The following is a 6,007-nucleotide window of genomic DNA, read 5'->3' on the forward strand; positions in this document are numbered from 1 at the left end:
TCAGCGTTGGTATATGAACATGAATTTAAAGCTGGTAAGACATGTCCTCAGTGTTGGTATACAAACGCTGCTGAGTTGTAACGGTCACTTTAAGGTGGGATACAGTAACGGTCACTTTAAGGTGGGATACAGTGCGCGTGTGCATGTGCACGGTGAGAGCCAGAGCGAATAATGGAGAGTGTGGAGGAAAACGTGGGAGAGTGTGTGCGTGTGGTGAAGTGTGCTGGGTTGTAGCCTGGGTTCTCCAGCTGGTGTTGTCTGGGAAGTTGTGACGAGCGAAGTCTAGGTGCTCTCATTGCTCATTAATACTGACTCTGAAACCCCTGCACGACGTGTTCCCTGCGTGTCTCTTCATGGAGCTAAGTATTCACTTCTCCACGAGAGCACCCACCTAATACCATACTTCCATTCATTACACACTGAATAGTCAACTTGTCCTCAGTGGTGGGATATTAACATGAATTTAATGCTGGAAAAGACATTGAACACTTGTCCTCACTGTTGGTATACAAACGCTGGTGAGACATGGAATAGTCAACTTGTCCTCAGCATTGGTATATTTACATGATTTTAACATTGTGATGACATTGCCTGATTCTTTAGTGTTGGTGGCTGGTATGTCAAGGTTAATTCTTTGTTGTTCCAGCATAAGAATACATATTTAATGTAATATGTTTAGTAGATTTGAATTCTTTGCACAAGGCCTCCAGTTCAGAGACAATCTTGGGCCGCTTTTTTAAAAAGGTCTATCCTCAAATGGTGTTTAGGTCCGGGGACTGTAAAGGGCATTCTAAAAGCTTCAGTTTCAGTGTTTTCAGGTAGTTTTAGGTAGGATGACTGAAACTGAGGTTTATCTATATCCTCATATGTGTATGCAGATATTCAAATTTTATTTTCAAATGGATTTTAAAATAATGCCTATTCCTTTAGGAAACAATTAGTGAAAAATCAGAGAATCAGAATGATGAAGCCTCCCAAACTATTTAGCTGGTAAATTAAAGCGACATCATGCCAATTACCTGGCTAGCCTGACTAGTGTTAGCTAGCTAGCTAGTGCTAGCTTATTTAAATAGCATGGTTAGAACTAGCTTACTTGTTGTCATATAGACAAATTAACTATTTGGAACTTTGACTAAAAAACACAGTTAACTTTAATGTAATAATATATTATAATATATTTACTTAGCACAAAAAGTAATGGAAGGAAATTTGTGTTTGGTAGATTTATTCGTTTAACAAACAGGAGCCTCAGTAGCGTGTGGAAGAACCATACACAGCCACGACAGCCTGGCACCTCATCCTCACACTGTTTACCAGCCTGGTCACACACTGCTATGGGATGGCGTCCTATTCTTCAACCAGCATTTGTTGCAAGTCAGCCAACATGATTGTATTGGTCACTCTGGCACGAACAGCATGTCCAAGCTGATCCCACAAGTGTTTTAATGGGGTTGAGGGCAGGACTGCTGGCAGGCCATTCCATCCTCTCCACTCCCAAATTGTGGGGGTAGTTTCTGATAAATCCAGCTCTGTGGGGATGAGCGTTGTCATCACACAATCACTCTGCCTCCATCAAAAGATGTCAGGTGCAGCAGTCAACCTCCACATGTTCAGGTTCCAGTGTACGTGTTGCAGACACCAGCACAAACGGTGCAGTCAAGGCAGGCCTCCTGGCAGCCCAATAAGACCAGAGATTGGCTGTGTGCAGTCTTTTCCGGCTTGGGCAGAGCCATCGAGCAAATCTGTAGAAGACAGCCTACGGTACCTAAGTGCTGACAGGGTCAGGAAACAATTTTCTTGGGGTGTCGTCTTTGCGGCCTGTCTCTGACATCCAATTTGGAGATGATACTTGGGCTCGCTTTAAATAATGCCGCAACTTGGCTTTGTGGAACACCAGCTTGAAGTTGCCCTATAGCACAGGTCCTATCCAGATCAGTAAAACATGGAGCAGACACCTTCTGACCACTGTAGAAGGGCCCATGCTCACACCTGGGGGTACCAGAAGCTCAAAACAAGCGGCAATAGCAACAGCAGAATAAGCTGTTCGGCAATGGCAGGGAAGATTTGGCACATTTTTCATAGGCGCAAGCCACAAATGCATCTTTCTTATAAAAGGAAAATGAACAGGCTTTCCAAATGTAAAAGAAGCATTGTTACAACAAAGAAATAATCTACCAAACACCAATTTCTATACATTTTGTGCTAAGTTTACATTTTTAGCTACTTGTTTGCTATCTAGCTAATATTGTAAAGATTCTCAATGAGAAGTCTGCATACAACAAATAGCTAGCTAGCTACATCATGAATGCCATAGGTCGGTAAAGTTGGGCTGATATTCGATATTCAGCAGATTTTCGCATCTCCCCCCTCCTCGTTCTCTCAAATAACGTCCTAAAATCTCTAAAATTATGTTTTCTAAATGGTGGAGGAACAGGAAACAAACCACGATTATTATACTTTGTCTCAATTCACGATCTTTCTACATTTAGCTAATCAAAACAGCTAGAAGACTGCAAGGGACCGTCTAAAAATGTATGGACATTGTACAAAAACAGATCACTTACAAACATAAGGAGCCTGCTGGTGTTAGTTATGAAGACTTGAAGCCTACTAGATAACAGAGATACAAAAATCAGTGACTAAACTTAACAACTTTATTCATTTTAAAGGATGGATATTTTGCATTTAACCGGATATACCTTTTTTACATAAATTAATACATACGTAAGCTACTGTGAAACATCCGTATCTGCTGAATATCAGATGTCGACCCGTATGCCTCTGGTTGTAGTCAAACCTGTAAAATATTGCCGGTTGTTGCAGATTATTGATATCATACTGAGGTAATATTTACATGTAAAGTTACTGAAACTTCAATTAGCCAACATACTCTGCTGCTGCTACTGAGACACCATGTTGTTACAATGTTTTGACCACTTGAAAATCAAACACGCTGCTGGTCAGTAACCCTGACCATCACTGAAATCAGTTAAAGTTCCACTGAAACAGGAACTGAACCTGTCTGTGGTATTCAGTACCTGTCTGTTGTGAACAAGGAACACACACACATACACATCTTCAGACAACCGCACATGGAAAACTGCGACAGTGCTGTCACCCTGTGACGTCTTCCAGACAGTTGCTCATTTATGGACTTACAATAGTGTGTTTGTCCTCAGTTCTAGCTTCATTCGTGCTGTAAGGGTTGAGGTGACTTTGAGAGCATCTCACATCCTCAGAAGAGATCCAGGGTGCAGTGATGTCCCATAATATTACAAACGTTAACATAAAACACATCAAATGACGCAACAGTTGATCAAATGGTTTGGATTTGACTATGAAGAAGAGAAAAATCTACCGAAGAGCATACCCTGCTAAATAAAATCCCTCACACACTTCCAGTTCATTTGAATTGAGGAGAAGAAGCTGTAAGAAACCCCACATTTTGCTCCATTTCCATACTTAATGCACTTCCTTCCCATAGTACTTGTAGCAAAGGCCCAGGGGCAGAGCATATGCCAAGCTGGCAGGGGGGGAAAAGCGTCAAAGCAAACAACAAAGCCCAATGTCTTTAAGTTCTTTAGTAGAGGCAATGGTTCTGTGACAAACTTTTTTTTGTTGTTGCCAGTTTTACTGTTTCCTAACACTATAGGGTCTATATAGTACTGATAAAGGGGTTCTTTATATCCTATCAATAGTGGAGCCCTTTTTGGTGCTCTTTGATAGAGGGGTTCTCTATATCCTATCAATAGTGGAACCCTTTTTGGTGCTCTTTGATAAAGAGGTTCTCTGTAGCCTATCAATGCTGGAACCCTTTTTGGTGCTCTTTGATAAAGAGGTTCTCTGTAGCCTATCAATGCTGGAACCCTTTTTGGTGCTCTTTGATAAAGAGGTTCTCTATAGCCTATCAATGCTGGAACCCTTTTTGGTGCTCTTTGATAAAGGGGTTCTCTATGTCCTATCAATAGTGGAACCCTTTTTGGTGCTCTTTGATAGAGGGGTTCTTTATATCCTATCAATAGTGAAGCCATTTTTGGTGCTCTTTTCATAGAGGGGTTCTCTATATCCTATCAATAGTGGAGCCCAATGTTATTACTAAAGAACCAATTTTTTTTAAGTGTGACTGATGAGAAAAATGATTCCACTGTTGTCAAAGAACTCTTCTTTTGACTTTTGGTATGTGAAAGAAGCTCTTGGCCTTCCTCAAGGTCCACACTTTCAGTTTGTGGTTTTGCTTAAAAGGGAATTCCACTGACTCGTCTACATTTTCTGAATAATGAAATGGGTAAGAAGCACGTCATTGTTCGTAGTGGCGGTAATGGGAACCAGAGTTTAAAGTCTCTAAAAGCCATATTACAGAAAGTCGTGAAAGCATTGCCTTGTGGCTGAGGCCCTGTTTTATGATATGATGAAATAATGACATTTTTATATAATCCATTACTGTTGGAGAGATTCATGCAGTATTGAGTGGCAATACAGTCCCCTTTTAGTACTCTATCCCCCTAATATTACTCTTTTTTTGAGATTTACCACCATTTTACCATTTTTTTATATATTTCATAGCTCTAGTCCCATTCCTTTCAATGACAGCCTTTTAGTACCTACTTAACTTCAATCTGCGCTTATCAACACACTGGCTGACTAAAGTAACATGGTGTAACCATGGCTTGGCTAATGGCATACACTTTTTCTTTGACTGTGGCAGTGTGCTGAGACTGACTTCCCCCACCTCCAAACAACCTATTACGTCACATACACAGGCACAGCGCGACTGGGGTTACGTCGTTGAGTGAAGAACTGGAGACGGACGACCTGCTACTTACTGACTATTTAACTGCTAGTTGTAATAACTGTCACTGAATACTAATAATCCAAGTTATGTGGTCATTAAGTGTTTATTCTCCTTCATAAACAGAGAGTGAGCATGGATGAGGAATGGAAGACCCCCCCCCCCCCCCCCCCTTAAAATGTCATTGGCCCACCCCACATTACCACCGTGACAAACTTCTTAACCCACAGGTAGGCCTAATACTAGACCCATGGTTTCTATCACCTCCACTGTACAGAAATCTGACAAAGAGTTCCTCTTATAAGCCTCAAAATTTAGAACAGTTGGTGGAACCCCCCTTTACATATCTTTACATAGCTAAAATAACAGTGGTATCTCCGTCATTTCCTGTCCGGCTTGGAACCCTGCAACTGCACTGTGTAACTTTGGTGGAGCAGACAAGGCAACGCTCACCAGAGCTGTGTTATGCAGCATTAGCCATAACATTAAAACCACCTGCCTAATATTGTGTGGGTCCCTCTCATGCCACCAAAACAGCTCTCACCTGTAGAAGCATGGTCTCCACAAAGACCTCTGAAGATCTTCTGTGGGATCTGGTACCAAGATGTTAGCAGGATTTGCTGTAAGTCATATGTGAGTTGGGGCCTCAATGGATCGCATTAGTCTCCAGTTCATCGGTTGTCCTTCCTAGGAGCACTTTTGCTAAGTACTGAACACTGCATACCGGGAAACACCCACAAGACCTGCCTAATGTTTTGGAGATACTCTGACCCAGTCATCCAGACATACCAATTAGGTCCTTGTCACAGCGGCTCAGATCCTCATGCTCGCCCATTTGTCTCGCTTTCATCACTTCAGCTTCATAAACTGACTGTTCACCTGCCGCCGTAAAACAGGTCCCTTTGTAACAAGAAAATCAAGGTTGTTCACGCCACCTGTCAGTGGCTTTATGGTTGTTATGTTATGGCTGAGGGCGTGCTTAGTGTGGCCTTGCACAATTGGGCTTTTGAACAGTAGAGAATTACGATATGAGAATGCTTTACAAAAAGCTCACAAACACACCAGTAAAGTATACAGAACCCTAGGTGTGAACTTAGGGACACTTCCTTGCATACTTGAGCTAGTAGTTGTTCAGTTATGGCACACCGTGGAATTTGAGTTAATGTCCAAACCGAGGAAGAGAAAAGATTGCACAACACAGTTAAACATCAACAAACA

Source organism: Salminus brasiliensis, chromosome 10 (assembly GCF_030463535.1).
Source record: "Salminus brasiliensis chromosome 10, fSalBra1.hap2, whole genome shotgun sequence".
Taxonomy (NCBI): Eukaryota; Metazoa; Chordata; class Actinopteri; order Characiformes; family Bryconidae; genus Salminus; species Salminus brasiliensis.